The 20,040-nt window shown below is 41.8% G+C and overlaps 2 pseudogenes; both read right to left on the reverse strand.

Moving 5' to 3' along the window:
- Nucleotides 1-538: 538 nt before the first annotated feature.
- On the reverse strand, nt 539-7,654 carry LOC121513502 (annotated as a pseudogene).
- A 1,859-nt stretch (nt 7,655-9,513) lies between these two features.
- Nucleotides 9,514-16,235, reverse strand: LOC121513503 (annotated as a pseudogene).
- Nucleotides 16,236-20,040: the final 3,805 nt, after the last annotated feature.

Raw genomic sequence — 20,040 nt, forward strand, 5'->3', positions numbered from 1 at the left:
CAAGGGGCGTGGAATGACATCATTTGCATTTTTCCTAAATATTTAGCTTTACATTTAGCTTTTCTCGATATATATAGAAACTTTCTGATGGTAGTTGCAATGTCAATAACACAGCAGCCTGCAGTCACACCTGGCTCTTAAAGGGAATGAGAGCTGACACTGCCGATTGGTCTGATTCAGTTTGACCACAGAGCACACCGATTTTTATAATTAATGGACACAGTTTAACTTCTCTGTGCCCCAACTTTACTTGACTGGGCACCAAGTTTGTTTGCCATGTTACTTGTAAAATATATGCTCTTACATGCTCCAGTTGGAGGACCTACTCTTTAACACATCTATGTTATACATCTCAGTAATATCTTTATCCAGCTTCAGTAGTATAACAATTGTTTTTGAACCTCTTTACCCCCCCAAAAAAACCAAAAACATACAAGTATTTCTTTAACCATAAAAAATTAAGCCATTGTTACACAAGTAACTTGCATTTTGCATGAGTGAACTTTATTTGAAGCAGCAGTACATTAACTTGGCCCCATACATTGTAGTATAATCACCAGCATTGCAAAGAACACCTCATTTAACTGTTTAACACCAACAGGAAAATTGTTACATTAATTTTAGGGTTAATTATAGTGGACACAGACCAACAGTTTTGATAATTTATTAAAGGAAAAGATGCAATAGCAGGCAAATATTAGCTTTAAAATTGCAAACTGGTGCTCAATATTATCAAGACTAACAAACTGTTTGAGACTCAGATGCAAACATATTCCTCTGAATCATTCTCAGTTTCAATCCCAGTCACTTTCACCTCACACAGACTCAGGGACTGAACTTTGTCTGGGATCACAATGTTGATGTACTGGCCTTTCATTCCATCACACAAGAAAGTTTTGGACTCCCCTGGTTCGAGTGTTGAGATCACAGTGCATCTGAAGAATACAAGAAGATCTACCATTAGGGTACAAAAGTATCTCATTCTATGGGTTCTTATATTTTAATGTGTAGAATGGTTAATAAAGGACAAAAAAATCTGTTCTGTAAGGTCTTCTTCTGCAATTTTATAACCAAGACAGATTGAACATTATTTTTTGTAGATTTCTGTAAAGCTACCTGGGATTAACGTTGCCATTGTAATCAAGTGAATCTCCAATGCGAATCTCCGCACCATTGATCCTCTTGTGGCAACAATCTCTTCTGTTGGTGATGGTGACAGAGTTGATCTCATATCTCTTGCCCAGGTCTAATCTCCACCAAGGATTTTCTTCTTGTTTAGTGAGTGTACAAGAGCGCTGAGCCCACTTGCTATCACTGTTCCCATCAATGGCCCTTTCAGGGACACCTTTCCTATGAATGGATGACTGAGTAGCGGTCCCTCCTCTAGCAATATTTGGAGCTGGACAAAGATATAAAATGTCTTGTTGAGAATTGTTTGTAGAAGGCACAGAGGTATTCAAACATGAGGCACCATGAAACAGGTGATAATGTGATTGAGTCTTCACTGACATTGGATGCTTCTGTGTTCAATATTATATATACTTCAAGTTACCAGTTGAAGGAGTGTCTTGTGTTGGTTCACCAGTCACCTCCACCTCACACAGAGTCAGGAATTCTTTTCTGTCTGGAATCACAACGTTGATGTACCGTCCCACCATTCCATTACATTTGAAGGTTTTGGTCTCCCCTGGTCCCATCTTGTCAATCTTAACACATCTGCAAACATGCGGTACAGAGAAAATGCATTACTTACATGAAAAGCTTTATTTAGGTTCTCTGGAGCTGTTCACACATCAATCTCATGGCTTAATGGGGTCACTAATTCTGGCCACATGACAATTTTTCTTCTTTATGGGCACAAAAGAAGGGAAGCCTTTATTAGATTGTAATGTTTCTACTTCTCAGCTAGACATGATTCCTTCCATTGGTCCATTTCAGTTCTACCACTGGTGCTTATGTCTGTGGTGCCCACTTGCTGCAGTTTAACCTTGTGGTTTCTTTAGAAAGTAATTGATCAGGCAGAAGTTCATGGATCCACAGACCACACATGTGGCCAGAGCGTGGGATCAGATCCCAAGGCTCAGGGATCAACTGTGGTCTGTTTAGTCTGATACTTTTAAAGCAGTACTCATACAGCAGGTTGTAGAGGTGTAAAACTTTGTTGACCTACATGGGATTGGCATTGCCATTGTCATCAAGTGAATTCCCAATGTGGATCTCCGCACCCTTGATCCTCTCGTGGCAGCAATCTCCTCTGTTGGTGATGGTGACAGTGTTGATCTTGTACTCCCTCTTGAGGTCCAATCTCCACCATGGAACATTGTCTTTTTTTGTGTGGGTACAGAGGCCCTTTGTCATGATGGTTTCCAGAATTCCATCTATAGCCCTTTCAGGACCTGCAAGTCCATGGGAAGTCTTTCTAGTGGATGACTGAGTAGCTGTCCCTCCTCTAGCAATATTTGGAGCTGGACAAAGATATAAAATGTCTTGTTGAGAATTGTTTGTAGAAGGCACAGAGGTATTCAAACATGAGGCACCATGAAACAGGTGATAATGTGATTGAGTCTTCACTGACATTGGATGCTTCTGTGTTCAATATTATATATACTTCAAGTTACCAGTTGAAGGAGTGTCTTGTGTTGGTTCACCAGTCACCTCCACCTCACACAGAGTCAGGAATTCTTTTCTGTCTGGAATCACAACGTTGATGTACCGTCCCACCATTCCATTACATTTGAAGGTTTTGGTCTCCTGGTCCCATCTTGTCAATCTTAACACATCTGCAAACATGCGGTACAGAGAAAATGCATTACTTACATGAAAAGCTTTATTTAGTTTCTCTGGAGCTGTTCACACATCAATCTCATGGCTTAATGGGGTCACTAATTCTGGCCAAATGACAATTTTTCTTCTTTATGGGCACAAAAGAAGGGAAGCCTTTATTAGATTGTAATGTTTCTACTTCTCAGCCAGACATGATTCCTTCCATTGGTCCATTTCAGTTCTACCACTGGTGCTTATGTCTGTGGTGCCCACTTGCTGCAGTTTAACCTTGTGGTTTCTTTAGAAAGTAATTGATCAGGCAGAAGTTCATGGATCCACAGACCACACATGTGGCCAGAGCGTGGGATCAGATCCCAAGGCTCAGGGATCAACTGTGGTCTGTTTAGTCTGATACTTTTAAAGCAGTACTCATACAGCAGGTTGTAGAGGTGTAAAACTTTGTTGACCTACATGGGATTGGCATTGCCATTGTCATCAAGTGAATTCCCAATGTGGATCTCCGCACCCTTGATCCTCTCGTGGCAGCAATCTCCTCTGTTGGTGATGGTGACAGTGTTGATCTTGTACTCCTCTTGAGGTCCAATCTCCACCATGGAACATTGTCTTTTTGTGTGGGTACAGAGGCCCTTTGTCATGATGGTTTCCAGAATTCCATCTATAGCCCTTTCAGGACCTGCAAGTCCATGGGAAGTCTTTCTAGTGGATGACTGAGTAGCTGTCCCTCCTCTAGCAATATTTGGAGCTGGACAAAGATATAAAATGTCTTGTTGAGAATTGTTTGTAGAAGGCACAGAGGTATTCAAACATGAGGCACCATGAAACAGGTGATAATGTGATTGAGTCTTCACTGACATTGGATGCTTCTGTGTTCAATATTATATATACTTCAAGTTACCAGTTGAAGGAGTGTCTTGTGTTGGTTCACCAGTCACCTCCACCTCACACAGAGTCAGGAATTCTTTTCTGTCTGGAATCACAACGTTGATGTACCGTCCCACCATTCCATTACATTTGAAGGTTTTGGTCTCCCTGGTCCCATCTTGTCAATCTTAACACATCTGCAAACATGCGGTACAGAGAAAATGCATTACTTACATGAAAAGCTTTATTTAGTTTCTCTGGAGCTGTTCACACATCAATCTCATGGCTTAATGGGGTCACTAATTCTGGCCAAATGACAATTTTTCTTCTTTATGGGCACAAAAGAAGGGAAGCCTTTATTAGATTGTAATGTTTCTACTTCTCAGCTAGACATGATTCCTTCCATTGGTCCATTTCAGTTCTACCACTGGTGCTTATGTCTGTGGTGCCCACTTGCTGCAGTTTAACCTTGTGGTTTCTTTAGAAAGTAATTGATCAGGCAGAAGTTCATGGATCCACAGACCACACATGTGGCCAGAGCGTGGGATCAGATCCCAAGGCTCAGGGATCAACTGTGGTCTGTTTAGTCTGATACTTTTAAAGCAGTACTCATACAGCAGGTTGTAGAGGTGTAAAACTTTGTTGACCTACATGGGATTGGCATTGCCATTGTCATCAAGTGAATTCCCAATGTGGATCTCCGCACCCTTGATCCTCTCGTGGCAGCAATCTCCTCTGTTGGTGATGGTGACAGTGTTGATCTTGTACTCCCTCTTGAGGTCCAATCTCCACCATGGAACATTGTCTTTTTTTGTGTGGGTACAGAGGCCCTTTGTCATGATGGTTTCCAGAATTCCATCTATAGCCCTTTCAGGACCTGCAAGTCCATGGGAAGTCTTTCTAGTGGATGACTGAGTAGCTGTCCCTCCTCTAGCAATATTTGGAGCTGGACAAAGATATAAAATGTCTTGTTGAGAATTGTTTGTAGAAGGCACAGAGGTATTCAAACATGAGGCACCATGAAACAGGTGATAATGTGATTGAGTCTTCACTGACATTGGATGCTTCTGTGTTCAATATTATATATACTTCAAGTTACCAGTTGAAGGAGTGTCTTGTGTTGGTTCACCAGTCACCTCCACCTCACACAGAGTCAGGAATTCTTTTCTGTCTGGAATCACAACGTTGATGTACCGTCCCACCATTCCATTACATTTGAAGGTTTTGGTCTCCCCTGGTCCCATCTTGTCAATCTTAACACATCTGCAAACATGCGGTACAGAGAAAATGCATTACTTACATGAAAAGCTTTATTTAGGTTCTCTGGAGCTGTTCACACATCAATCTCATGGCTTAATGGGGTCACTAATTCTGGCCACATGACAATTTTTCTTCTTTATGGGCACAAAAGAAGGGAAGCCTTTATTAGATTGTAATGTTTCTACTTCTCAGCCAGACATGATTCCTTCCATTGGTCCATTTCAGTTCTACCACTGGTGCTTATGTCTGTGGTGCCCACTTGCTGCAGTTTAACCTTGTGGTTTCTTTAGAAAGTAATTGATCAGGCAGAAGTTCATGGATCCACAGACCACACATGTGGCCAGAGCGTGGGATCAGATCCCAAGGCTCAGGGATCAACTGTGGTCTGTTTAGTCTGATACTTTTAAAGCAGTACTCATACAGCAGGTTGTAGAGGTGTAAAACTTTGTTGACCTACATGGGATTGGCATTGCCATTGTCATCAAGTGAATTCCCAATGTGGATCTCCGCACCCTTGATCCTCTCGTGGCAGCAATCTCCTCTGTTGGTGATGGTGACAGTGTTGATCTTGTACTCCCTCTTGAGGTCCAATCTCCACCATGGAACATTGTCTTTTTTTGTGTGGGTACAGAGGCCCTTTGTCATGATGGTTTCCAGAATTCCATCTATAGCCCTTTCAGGACCTGCAAGTCCATGGGAAGTCTTTCTAGTGGATGACTGAGTAGCTGTCCCTCCTCTAGCAATATTTGGAGCTGGACAAAGATATAAAATGTCTTGTTGAGAATTGTTTGTAGAAGGCACAGAGGTATTCAAACATGAGGCACCATGAAACAGGTGATAATGTGATTGAGTCTTCACTGACATTGGATGCTTCTGTGTTCAATATTATATATACTTCAAGTTACCAGTTGAAGGAGTGTCTTGTGTTGGTTCACCAGTCACCTCCACCTCACACAGAGTCAGGAATTCTTTTCTGTCTGGAATCACAACGTTGATGTACCGTCCCACCATTCCATTACATTTGAAGGTTTTGGTCTCCCCTGGTCCCATCTTGTCAATCTTAACACATCTGCAAACATGCGGTACAGAGAAAATGCATTACTTACATGAAAAGCTTTATTTAGTTTCTCTGGAGCTGTTCACACATCAATCTCATGGCTTAATGGGGTCACTAATTCTGGCCAAATGACAATTTTTCTTCTTTATGGGCACAAAAGAAGGGAAGCCTTTATTAGACTGTAATGTTTCTACTTCTCAGCCAGACATGATTCCTTCCATTGGTACATTTCAGTTCTACCACTGGTGCTTATGTCTGTGGTGCCCACTTGCTGCAGTTTAACCTTGTGGTTTCTTTAGAAAGTAATTGATCAGGCAGAAGTTCATGGATCCACAGACCACACATGTGGCCAGAGCGTGGGATCAGATCCCAAGGCTCAGGGATCAACTGTGGTCTGTTTAGTCTGATACTTTTAAAGCAGTACTCATACAGCAGGTTGTAGAGGTGTAAAACTTTGTTGACCTACATGGGATTGGCATTGCCATTGTCATCAAGTGAATTCCCAATGTGGATCTCCGCACTTGATCCTCTCGTGGCAGCAATCTCCTCTGTTGGTGATGGTGACAGTGTTGATCTTGTACTCCCTCTTGAGGTCCAATCTCCACCATGGAACATTGTCTTTTTTTGTGTGGGTACAGAGGCCCTTTGTCATGATGGTTTCCAGAATTCCATCTATAGCCCTTTCAGGACCTGCAAGTCCATGGGAAGTCTTTCTAGTGGATGACTGAGTAGCTGTCCCTCCTCTAGCAATATTTGGAGCTGGACAAAGATATAAAATGTCTTGTTGAGAATTGTTTGTAGAAGGCACAGAGGTATTCAAACATGAGGCACCATGAAACAGGTGATAATGTGATTGAGTCTTCACTGACATTGGATGCTTCTGTGTTCAATATTATATATACTTCAAGTTACCAGTTGAAGGAGTGTCTTGTGTTGGTTCACCAGTCACCTCCACCTCACACAGAGTCAGGAATTCTTTTCTGTCTGGAATCACAACGTTGATGTACCGTCCCACCATTCCATTACATTTGAAGGTTTTGGTCTCCCCTGGTCCCATCTTGTCAATCTTAACACATCTGCAAACATGCGGTACAGAGAAAATGCATTACTTACATGAAAAGCTTTATTTAGTTTCTCTGGAGCTGTTCACACATCAATCTCATGGCTTAATGGGGTCACTAATTCTGGCCAAATGACAATTTTTCTTCTTTATGGGCACAAAAGAAGGGAAGCCTTTATTAGATTGTAATGTTTCTACTTCTCAGCCAGACATGATTCCTTCCATTGGTCCATTTCAGTTCTACCACTGGTGCTTATGTCTGTGGTGCCCACTTGCTGCAGTTTAACCTTGTGGTTTCTTTAGAAAGTAATTGATCAGGCAGAAGTTCATGGATCCACAGACCACACATGTGGCCAGAGCGTGGGATCAGATCCCAAGGCTCAGGGATCAACTGTGGTCTGTTTAGTCTGATACTTTTAAAGCAGTACTCATACAGCAGGTTGTAGAGGTGTAAAACTTTGTTGACCTACATGGGATTGGCATTGCCATTGTCATCAAGTGAATTCCCAATGTGGATCTCCGCACCCTTGATCCTCTCGTGGCAGCAATCTCCTCTGTTGGTGATGGTGACAGTGTTGATCTTGTACTCCTCTCTGAGGTCCAATCTCCACCATGGAACATTGTCTTTTAGTGTGTGTACCGAGGCCCTTTGTCATGATGGTTTCCAGAATTCCATCTATAGCCCTTTCAGGACCTGCAAGTCCATGGGAAGTCTTTCTAGTGGATGACTGAGTAGCTGTCCCTCCTCTAGCAATATTTGGAGCTGGACAAAGATATAAAATGTCTTGTTGAGAATTGTTTGTAGAAGGCACAGAGGTATTCAAACATGAGGCACCATGAAACAGGTGATAATGTGATTGAGTCTTCACTGACATTGGATGCTTCTGTGTTCAATATTATATATACTTCAAGTTACCAGTTGAAGGAGTGTCTTGTGTTGGTTCACCAGTCACCTCCACCTCACACAGAGTCAGGAATTCTTTTCTGTCTGGAATCACAACGTTGATGTACCGTCCCACCATTCCATTACATTTGAAGGTTTTGGTCTCCTGGTCCCATCTTGTCAATCTTAACACATCTGCAAACATGCGGTACAGAGAAAATGCATTACTTACATGAAAAGCTTTATTTAGTTTCTCTGGAGCTGTTCACACATCAATCTCATGGCTTAATGGGGTCACTAATTCTGGCCAAATGACAATTTTTCTTCTTTATGGGCACAAAAGAAGGGAAGCCTTTATTAGATTGTAATGTTTCTACTTCTCAGCCAGACATGATTCCTTCCATTGGTCCATTTCAGTTCTACCACTGGTGCTTATGTCTGTGGTGCCCACTTGCTGCAGTTTAACCTTGTGGTTTCTTTAGAAAGTAATTGATCAGGCAGAAGTTCATGGATCCACAGACCACACATGTGGCCAGAGCGTGGGATCAGATCCCAAGGCTCAGGGATCAACTGTGGTCTGTTTAGTCTGATACTTTTAAAGCAGTACTCATACAGCAGGTTGTAGAGGTGTAAAACTTTGTTGACCTACATGGGATTGGCATTGCCATTGTCATCAAGTGAATTCCCAATGTGGATCTCCGCACTTGATCCTCTCGTGGCAGCAATCTCCTCTGTTGGTGATGGTGACAGTGTTGATCTTGTACTCCTCTTGAGGTCCAATCTCCACCATGGAACATTGTCTTTTTTTGTGTGGGTACAGAGGCCCTTTGTCATGATGGTTTCCAGAATTCCATCTATAGCCCTTTCAGGACCTGCAAGTCCATGGGAAGTCTTTCTAGTGGATGACTGAGTAGCTGTCCCTCCTCTAGCAATATTTGGAGCTGGACAAAGATATAAAATGTCTTGTTGAGAATTGTTTGTAGAAGGCACAGAGGTATTCAAACATGAGGCACCATGAAACAGGTGATAATGTGATTGAGTCTTCACTGACATTGGATGCTTCTGTGTTCAATATTATATATACTTCAAGTTACCAGTTGAAGGAGTGTCTTGTGTTGGTTCACCAGTCACCTCCACCTCACACAGAGTCAGGAATTCTTTTCTGTCTGGAATCACAACGTTGATGTACCGTCCCACCATTCCATTACATTTGAAGGTTTTGGTCTCCCTGGTCCCATCTTGTCAATCTTAACACATCTGCAAACATGCGGTACAGAGAAAATGCATTACTTACATGAAAAGCTTTATTTAGGTTTCTCTGGAGCTGTTCACACATCAATCTCATGGCTTAATGGGGTCACTAATTCTGGCCACATGACAATTTTTCTTCTTTATGGGCACAAAAGAAGGGAAGCCTTTATTAGATTGTAATGTTTCTACTTCTCAGCTAGACATGATTCCTTCCATTGGTCCATTTCAGTTCTACCACTGGTGCTTATGTCTGTGGTGCCCACTTGCTGCAGTTTAACCTTGTGGTTTCTTTAGAAAGTAATTGATCAGGCAGAAGTTCATGGATCCACGGACCACACATGTGGCCAGAGCGTGGGATCAGATCCCAAGGCTCAGGATCAACTGTGGTCTGTTTAGTCTGATACTTTTAAAGCAGTACTCATACAGCAGGTTGTAGAGGTGTAAAACTTTGTTGACCTACATGGGATTGGCATTGCCATTGTCATCAAGTGAATACCCAATGTGGAAATCCGAACCCTTGATCCTCTCGAGTAAGAAAACTCCACTGTTGGTTATGGTGACAGTGTTTATATTGTACTCCTCTTGAGGTCCCAATCTCCACCATGGAACATTGTCTTTTTGTGTGTGGTACAGAGGCCCTTTGTCATGATGGTTTCCAGAATTCCATCTATAGCCCTTTCAGGACCTGCAAGTCCATGGGAAGTCTTTCTAGTGGATGACTGAGTAGCTGTCCCTCCTCTAGCAATATTTGGAGCTGGACAAAGATATAAAATGTCTTGTTGAGAATTGTTTGTAGAAGGCACAGAGGTATTCAAACATGAGGCACCATGAAACAGGTGATAATGTGATTGAGTCTTCACTGACATTGGATGCTTCTGTGTTCAATATTATATATACTTCAAGTTACCAGTTGAAGGAGTGTCTTGTGTTGGTTCACCAGTCACCTCCTCACACAGAGTCAGGAATTCTTTTCTGTCTGGAATCACAACGTTGATGTACCGTCCCACCATTCCATTACATTTGAAGGTTTTGGTCTCCCCTGGTCCCATCTTGTCAATCTTAACACATCTGCAAACATGCGGTACAGAGAAAATGCATTACTTACATGAAAAGCTTTATTTAGGTTCTCTGGAGCTGTTCACACATCAATCTCATGGCTTAATGGGGTCACTAATTCTGGCCACATGACAATTTTTCTTCTTTATGGGCACAAAAGAAGGGAAGCCTTTATTAGATTGTAATGTTTCTACTTCTCAGCCAGACATGATTCCTTCCATTGGTACATTTCAGTTCTACCACTGGTGCTTATGTCTGTGGTGCCCACTTGCTGCAGTTTAACCTTGTGGTTTCTTTAGAAAGTAATTGATCAGGCAGAAGTTCATGGATCCACGGACCACACATGTGGCCAGAGCGTGGGATCAGATCCCAAGGCTCAGGATCAACTGTGGTCTGTTTAGTCTGATACTTTTAAAGCAGTACTCATACAGCAGGTTGTAGAGGTGTAAAACTTTGTTGACCTACATGGGATTGGCATTGCCATTGTCATCAAGTGAATTCCCAATGTGGATCTCCGCACCCTTGATCCTCTCGTGGCAGCAATCTCCTCTGTTGGTGATGGTGACAGTGTTGATCTTGTACTCCCTCTTGAGGCCCAATCTCCACCACGGAACATTGTCTTTTTTTGTGTGGGTACAGAGGCCCTTTGTCATGATGGTTTCCAGAATTCCATCTATAGCCCTTTCAGGACCTGCAAGTCCATGGGAAGTCTTTCTAGTGGATGACTGAGTAGCTGTCCCTCCTCTAGCAATATTTGGAGCTGGACAAAGATATAAAATGTCTTGTTGAGAATTGTTTGTAGAAGGCACAGAGGTATTCAAACATGAGGCACCATGAAACAGGTGATAATGTGATTGAGTCTTCACTGACATTGGATGCTTCTGTGTTCAATATTATATATACTTCAAGTTACCAGTTGAAGGAGTGTCTTGTGTTGGTTCACCAGTCACCTCCACCTCACACAGAGTCAGGAATTCTTTTCTGTCTGGAATCACAACGTTGATGTACCGTCCCACCATTCCATTACATTTGAAGGTTTTGGTCTCCCTGGTCCCATCTTGTCAATCTTAACACATCTGCAAACATGCGGTACAGAGAAAATGCATTACTTACATGAAAAGCTTTATTTAGTTTCTCTGGAGCTGTTCACACATCAATCTCATGGCTTAATGGGGTCACTAATTCTGGCCAAATGACAATTTTTCTTCTTTATGGGCACAAAAGAAGGGAAGCCTTTATTAGATTGTAATGTTTCTACTTCTCAGCCAGACATGATTCCTTCCATTGGTCCATTTCAGTTCTACCACTGGTGCTTATGTCTGTGGTGCCCACTTGCTGCAGTTTAACCTTGTGGTTTCTTTAGAAAGTAATTGATCAGGCAGAAGTTCATGGATCCACAGACCACACATGTGGCCAGAGCGTGGGATCAGATCCCAAGGCTCAGGGATCAACTGTGGTCTGTTTAGTCTGATACTTTTAAAGCAGTACTCATACAGCAGGTTGTAGAGGTGTAAAACTTTGTTGACCTACATGGGATTGGCATTGCCATTGTCATCAAGTGAATTCCCAATGTGGATCTCCGCACCCTTGATCCTCTCGTGGCAGCAATCTCCTCTGTTGGTGATGGTGACAGTGTTGATCTTGTACTCCCTCTTGAGGCCCAATCTCCACCACGGAACATTGTCTTTTTTTGTGTGGGTACAGAGGCCCTTTGTCATGATGGTTTCCAGAATTCCATCTATAGCCCTTTCAGGACCTGCAAGTCCATGGGAAGTCTTTCTAGTGGATGACTGAGTAGCTGTCCCTCCTCTAGCAATATTTGGAGCTGGACAAAGATATAAAATGTCTTGTTGAGAATTGTTTGTAGAAGGCACAGAGGTATTCAAACATGAGGCACCATGAAACAGGTGATAATGTGATTGAGTCTTCACTGACATTGGATGCTTCTGTGTTCAATATTATATATACTTCAAGTTACCAGTTGAAGGAGTGTCTTGTGTTGGTTCACCAGTCACCTCCACCTCACACAGAGTCAGGAATTCTTTTCTGTCTGGAATCACAACGTTGATGTACCGTCCCACCATTCCATTACATTTGAAGGTTTTGGTCTCCCCTGGTCCCATCTTGTCAATCTTAACACATCTGCAAACATGCGGTACAGAGAAAATGCATTACTTACATGAAAAGCTTTATTTAGTTTCTCTGGAGCTGTTCACACATCAATCTCATGGCTTAATGGGGTCACTAATTCTGGCCAAATGACAATTTTTCTTCTTTATGGGCACAAAAGAAGGAAGCCTTTATTAGATTGTAATGTTTCTACTTCTCAGCCAGACATGATTCCTTCCATTGGTCCATTTCAGTTCTACCACTGGTGCTTATGTCTGTGGTGCCCACTTGCTGCAGTTTAACCTTGTGGTTTCTTTAGAAAGTAATTGATCAGGCAGAAGTTCATGGATCCACAGACCACACATGTGGCCAGAGCGTGGGATCAGATCCCAAGGCTCAGGGATCAACTGTGGTCTGTTTAGTCTGATACTTTTAAAGCAGTACTCATACAGCAGGTTGTAGAGGTGTAAAACTTTGTTGACCTACATGGGATTGGCATTGCCATTGTCATCAAGTGAATTCCCAATGTGGATCTCCGCACCCTTGATCCTCTCGTGGCAGCAATCTCCTCTGTTGGTGATGGTGACAGTGTTGATCTTGTACTCCTCTTGAGGTCCCAATCTCCACCATGGAACATTGTCTTTTTTTGTGTGGGTACAGAGGCCCTTTGTCATGATGGTTTCCAGAATTCCATCTATAGCCCTTTCAGGACCTGCAAGTCCATGGGAAGTCTTTCTAGTGGATGACTGAGTAGCTGTCCCTCCTCTAGCAATATTTGGAGCTGGACAAAGATATAAAATGTCTTGTTGAGAATTGTTTGTAGAAGGCACAGAGGTATTCAAACATGAGGCACCATGAAACAGGTGATAATGTGATTGAGTCTTCACTGACATTGGATGCTTCTGTGTTCAATATTATATATACTTCAAGTTACCAGTTGAAGGAGTGTCTTGTGTTGGTTCACCAGTCACCTCCACCTCACACAGAGTCAGGAATTCTTTTCTGTCTGGAATCACAACGTTGATGTACCGTCCCACCATTCCATTACATTTGAAGGTTTTGGTCTCCCCTGGTCCCATCTTGTCAATCTTAACACATCTGCAAACATGCGGTACAGAGAAAATGCATTACTTACATGAAAAGCTTTATTTAGGTTCTCTGGAGCTGTTCACACATCAATCTCATGGCTTAATGGGGTCACTAATTCTGGCCACATGACAATTTTTCTTCTTTATGGGCACAAAAGAAGGGAAGCCTTTATTAGATTGTAATGTTTCTACTTCTCAGCTAAACATGATTCCTTCCATTGGTACATTTCAGTTCTACCACTGGTGCTTATGTCTGTGGTGCCCACTTGCTGCAGTTTAACCTTGTGGTTTCTTTAGAAAGTAATTGATCAGGCAGAAGTTCATGGATCCACAGACCACACATGTGGCCAGAGCGTGGGATCAGATCCCAAGGCTCAGGGATCAACTGTGGTCTGTTTAGTCTGATACTTTTAAAGCAGTACTCATACAGCAGGTTGTAGAGGTGTAAAACTTTGTTGACCTACATGGGATTGGCATTGCCATTGTCATCAAGTGAATTCCCAATGTGGATCTCCGCACCCTTGATCCTCTCGTGGCAGCAATCTCCTCTGTTGGTGATGGTGACAGTGTTGATCTTGTACTCCCTCTTGAGGTCCAATCTCCACCATGGAACATTGTCTTTTTTTGTGTGGGTACAGAGGCCCTTTGTCATGATGGTTTCCAGAATTCCATCTATAGCCCTTTCAGGACCTGCAAGTCCATGGGAAGTCTTTCTAGTGGATGACTGAGTAGCTGTCCCTCCTCTAGCAATATTTGGAGCTGGACAAAGATATAAAATGTCTTGTTGAGAATTGTTTGTAGAAGGCACAGAGGTATTCAAACATGAGGCACCATGAAACAGGTGATAATGTGATTGAGTCTTCACTGACATTGGATGCTTCTGTGTTCAATATTATATATACTTCAAGTTACCAGTTGAAGGAGTGTCTTGTGTTGGTTCACCAGTCACCTCCACCTCACACAGAGTCAGGAATTCTTTTCTGTCTGGAATCACAACGTTGATGTACCGTCCCACCATTCCATTACATTTGAAGGTTTTGGTCTCCCCTGGTCCCATCTTGTCAATCTTAACACATCTGCAAACATGCGGTACAGAGAAAATGCATTACTTACATGAAAAGCTTTATTTAGGTTCTCTGGAGCTGTTCACACATCAATCTCATGGCTTAATGGGGTCACTAATTCTGGCCACATGACAATTTTTCTTCTTTATGGGCACAAAAGAAGGGAAGCCTTTATTAGATTGTAATGTTTCTACTTCTCAGCTAGACATGATTCCTTCCATTGGTACATTTCAGTTCTACCACTGGTGCTTATGTCTGTGGTGCCCACTTGCTGCAGTTTAACCTTGTGGTTTCTTTAGAAAGTAATTGATCAGGCAGAAGTTCATGGATCCACGGACCACACATGTGGCCAGAGCGTGGGATCAGATCCCAAGGCTCAGGGATCAACTGTGGTCTGTTTAGTCTGATACTTTTAAAGCAGTACTCATACAGCAGGTTGTAGAGGTGTAAAACTTTGTTGACCTACATGGGATTGGCATTGCCATTGTCATCAAGTGAATTCCCAATGTGGATCTCCGCACCCTTGATCCTCTCGTGGCAGCAATCTCCTCTGTTGGTGATGGTGACAGTGTTGATCTTGTACTCCCTCTTGAGGTCCAATCTCCACCACGGAACATTGTCTTTTTTTGTGTGGGTACAGAGGCCCTTTGTCATGATGGTTTCCAGAATTCCATCTATAGCCCTTTCAGGGCCTGCAAGTCCATGGGAAGTCTTTCTAGTGGATGACTGAGTAGCGGTCCCTCCTCTAGCAATATTTGGAGCTGGACAAAGATATTAAATGTTTGATGAAGATGGTTTGGAAGGCATAGAGGTATTAATAATGACGTTCAGAATAATTTAACTTTCCACGTTTTAAAAGTTATAGTTTCACTATGTATGTCCTCACTACTATGCATCATCTGTTGATTATCTCATTTTTATGTTACCTAAATTCATATAAGATTCAGGGGAACTGTTTTTTTTTTTTGTTTGTTTTTTTTAATAGAAGTTTCAAATATGTTTTTATTTACACACCTTGCATTTCCCTGGACTTCTTTTCATGCATTTCACCAATTTCTTCAGGCATCTTCTCAGGCTTTTTACCAGGCATCTTATCTGGCATTTTACCAGGCATTTTATCTGGCATTTCACCAGGCATCTTATCCGGCATTTTACCAGGCATCTTCTCCGGCATTTTACCAGGCATCTTATCAGCCATCTTTTCCGGCATTTTAACGGGCATCTTCTCCGGCATTTTACCAGGCATCTTATCAGCCATCTTTTCCGGCATTATATCAGGCATCTTCTCCGCCATTTTACCAGGCATCTTGTCAGCCATTTTTTCCGGCATTTTATCAGGCATCTTATCTGGCATTTTACCATGCATCTTATCTGGCATTTTACCAGGCATCTGATCAGCCATCTTTTCCGGCATTTTATCAGGCATCTTATCTGGCATTTTACCATGCATCTTATCTGGCATTTTACCAGGCATCTGATCAGCCATCTTTTCCGGCATCTTATCAGCCATCTCATCTGTCATTTTGCCAGGCGTCTTATCTGGCATCTTCTCCGGCATTTTACCAGGCATCTTATCAGCCATCTTTTCCGGCATTATATCAGGCATCTTCTCCGGCATTTTACCAGGCATCTTGTCAGCCATTTTTTCCGGCATTTTATCAGGCATCTTATCTGGCATTTTACCAGGCATCTTATCAGCCATCTCATCTGTCATTTTGCCAGGCGTCTTATCTGGCATCTTATCAGGCATTTTACCAGGCATTGTACCCTGCATTGGGTCATGATTCATCGGGTCATGTTGCATCGGGCCATGTTGCTTTGAGCCATGTGGCATTGGACCATGTTTCATTTGGCTGAGTTTCATCGAGCCATGTTTGATTGTTCCATCACCATCAGTCAATTCAAGGACAGCCAACAATACAAAGACCACAGCAGTAGCCATTCTGTAGAAAAAAAAACAAAAAAACAAAAAAAAAACAGATTTTTGTCAAACATATAATGCATTTGATGTGACTTTTGCTTTCATTTTAACCCTTTGATGTGCAACATGGGTCAAAAGTGACCCAGATGAGTTTCTATTATCTATGTCTTTGGAATAAATTAATTTCATCATTCAGTCCTCCACGTATTCCTCAATTAACTTGTTTTAAATCAGCAAACATCCTTATTTGATTTTTAACTTTAGTGGTTTAACTCAAAAAGTATACTTTTTGAGTTACACCACTTTTTTCATCAACACCCCTCTAATGTGCAACATGGGTCAAAAATGACCCGTATCCATTTCCTGTGTTATTTCATGTATATGGCTGAGAGTTTCTATGATATTTTTTTTTTAATTTTTAAAATCTGTAACTGTTCCAATTATGCAATAAATATCTTGTTTTTGTAACATACAAATCATCATTTTTATTTTCCCTTTATGAACAATCAGACCTTTTGTATTTCTACATCAAGTTTACACACATAGGTCAGAAATGACCCACACACATAAAGGTACTATGTGGGATACTGTAATGTGTTTCAGACTCTTCACAGCTCAACATAGCTGCCCTTGCACATCTGGTAGATGAAAGTGTTGTTGTTTACAATTGTTACAACCTTACCTCTGAAAAAATAAAATGACAGTTCTGAACGATAACTGTAAACAATGTTATTAATTTTAGGTTACCTTGAGAGAGAGAGAATACATTCCTTGTGAGAGAGTGACAGTAATAACAATTAGCTAGCTAGTTAGCTAGCTTGCTGACATAATCTATTCATTTATGTTGTATTTTATTTTATTATTTAGTTACTAACCTTTCTTGTTAGCATTGCTAGGTTGCTTATCTTATGAACACAATTACAAGGAGAATTTAACTACATGGACTGTATTTTTGCAGAGTGACTGATTAGCAGATCATAAAAATAGGAGAGGTTTTTCCTATTTAAAAAAAGGACATAAAATGTTGGAATTTTGAAAAAAAAAAATAGGAGTATCCGTCCTGTACACGTCCCCTGTTTGTAAAATTTGTTTTGATATCAAAGTCAAATGATCATGTTTCCTCTTCTAATTGAACTATTGACATCAAACAAAAAACTGAAGAGGGCTTAAAAATCACCCTTTCCACACAAAGTGATTACAATGCAACATGTTGCTTCGATTACTTGCGACCAGGAAATGAAAATAGCACAACATGCCATCACACTGACATGATTATGGACTTTTTTGGTTTAAAGAATTCAAAAAGCTTAGCTTTCCAACTCTTTTCTCCACTGAAAAACCAAGTGATAGTTTAAGCTCAAGATAATTATATCAAAACGGTGGGAAGAATGCACACTGCTTGTTCATCAAGGAGCTAGGCAAAGAGCTTGTAATGCCACATATGAGGAGGTGCGTGGAGGGCATGCTGTTTTTTAATAAAATGTAATATAATCAAGATATGAGAGGAAAAATTTCAACAAATTTACAAATGAGGGTATAAAAGATCTTCTGTATCTTTCTCTCTTTGTTTCAGGACAGAAAGATACAGAATCTTTTATACCTTCAGCAATAAGAATATATAATTCGTCTATTAACAGATGAGACTCCAGACAAATGAATTTCCCTTCTGGGATTAATAAAGTTGTTATTGTATTATTGTATTATTATTGTAAACGAAGCCAAATTTTTCATAACTATTGATTTTTACCAATAGATATTTAACAGAAATTTTACCCATTCAGGTCAGTTTACACAACAGAAACTGAACACATACAGTAACCGTGTCAGTCTAGTCAACACCGCCCCACTGGACAGACTGCCTTATCATACTGCCTATTCAACACATGAGGGGCGGAGTTTTGTTAAAGGGCAGAGCCTTTGAAAAAAAAAACTCAGAGTGTGACTGGATGAATGTTCTGTCTGTCACATCTTTACAGGCCAATCAGAGCTACAAATCACGTGACATAGCTGTGACCAAGGTGCGCATGCGCAGCTACCAAGGAATAATGCAAAACATGGCAACTGCAGACATGTCAGTACACGACTTTTGTGGTTTTTGAAAAGAAAACAACTCACTGCTGTTCTTCGTTCTTCTTTTAACTCAACTCTCAACTCAACTCAACTTTATTTGTAAAGCACTTTAAAACAACTATAGCCAAAAAAAAGTGCTGTACATAAATAGACAAAATAACGCAGGGACAAAACAACTAAAAAGACGAAGAAATTTCATCAGGTTCTGATAAAACTGGCGCTTTCGCAGCACCCACGCTAATCTCTTCCTCCATAATTGCTCTGGCCTCTTGTTGCTAGTTGTTTGTGTCACGACTCTGCAGCGCCTGAAAGTACCGCCCTCAATGCTGATAGGTCCTGTCACTTTCTAACTGGGCCCAGTTCTAACGGTTCAGACGGAGGCTTTGAGAGATGGATTCACCAGTGAGAAACAAGGAATCGGGCGTATCCATCTGCTTTGCAAGGTTAGCAACTTGGTGTGGGAACGACAGGGGCAGAAACACAAAATTCACGCTTACACTCACACACTCTCTCTCTCTCTCTCTCTCTCACACACACACACACACACCCACACACACACAGTAGGCCCAGAAAGGAGGTGGACAGAGAGAAGGTACACAGGACCTACACTTTCCACACTTTTTTTGGCCCTGGGTCCACTAGACCCGAATATCCTGTATGTAATACAAATGTGTAGAAGGGTTTAAAGTGTGTGGTCATTGAAAATTTGTTCTGAAATATGTTCCTCACAGAAAATGAGCCAAGGCCAATGAGTCTGAGTTTGAAAAAATAATTACGCATATAATTTTTCTTTTAATAAAAAATTAAAACGGGTCCCACAGACCCGAACACCATACAAGAGTTAACACCTTCAATTCTGTCAACAACAAAGCATAACAAACACACTAACGTAACATTATGCTGAGGAGGCATGTGTATCTCCTCACTTCTCCTTCCAGCTCTACTTTGCTGGGTTCATGAGTGATGCCTAGGCAACTCCATCGTGAAGTACGCAGACGATACGACAGTGGTTGGGCTTATCTCAGGGGGAGATGAATCTGCATACAGGGATGAGGTCAAAAAATTGTCATCATGTTGCAGCATCAACAACCTGGTCCCTAACACAACTAAGACTAAAGAAATAATAGTGGACTTCAGGAGATACAGATCTGACCCTCAGCCCATACAAATTAATGGGGACTGTGTGGAGAGGGTCTGGGACTTCAAGTTCCTGGGCCTGCACCTGAATGATGACCTAACCTGGAAAACTAACACCACAGCGCTGATCAAAAAGGCACAGCAGCGACTCCACTTCCTGAGGGTCCTGAAGAGCAACGCCCTGGCCAAGGAGCTGCTGGTGTCCTTTCACAGATGCTCCATTGAAAGTGTACTGGCATACTGCATCCCAGTGTGGTTCTCCAGCTGTACTGCTCAAGAGAAGACAGCTCTCCAGAGGGTCATCAACACAGCACAGAAAATCACAGGCTGTGCTCTCCTCTCCTTAGAGGAGCTGTTCAGGTCCCACTGCCACAGGAAGGCCCTGGGCATCACCTGTTCCAACTGCTACCCTCAGGAAGATGGTTCAGGTCAATAAGAA

Source organism: Cheilinus undulatus, linkage group 8 (genome assembly GCF_018320785.1).
Source record: "Cheilinus undulatus linkage group 8, ASM1832078v1, whole genome shotgun sequence".
NCBI lineage: Eukaryota > Metazoa > Chordata > Actinopteri > Labriformes > Labridae > Cheilinus > Cheilinus undulatus.